We start from the raw sequence: 478 nt of genomic DNA, 5'->3' as shown, positions 1-478 counted from the left end.
TATTGTTTTGATCTTTGTCATTATGTTTTATAAGTAATGTTTTCTCTGCTGTTTTATACATTATGATACAATACGATTAGATTCGGGGAGAACAGTGCATTAATAGATGAAAATGTGGATAAATAAAAGTGCATTGAAAGAATAGATAAAGATAAGAAATATGAAAATCCCAGTAAGTTAATAAACGATAGATATGCCAGTTGACACACTGAACCTAGTTTAAGATTTTAACACTGGCAGTGTATCGTTCTCGTTTCAGTATCTTTGTCTTAGTGTCTAGAATAACGTCACAGATATATTAGAAGCGATTACAAGCATACTCAAGCACACTCTCAGCTGGCAACATATGCGATCATCCGTGACAAGCAAGCATAGGCAAGCATTCCTAATATGGAAACACTACCCGGTTTCTCCTCCTCTCTTCCTTGTATCAAGTACAAGGACGTGCATTTTCAAAGTGCAAGCATAAACGGCTTAT

The sequence above is a fragment of the Penaeus vannamei genome, chromosome 42 (genome assembly GCF_042767895.1).
Source record: "Penaeus vannamei isolate JL-2024 chromosome 42, ASM4276789v1, whole genome shotgun sequence".
Classification (NCBI taxonomy): Eukaryota; Metazoa; Arthropoda; class Malacostraca; order Decapoda; family Penaeidae; genus Penaeus; species Penaeus vannamei.
The sequence above is the reverse complement of the archived record's forward strand: the minus strand, read 5'-3'. Positions refer to the sequence as shown.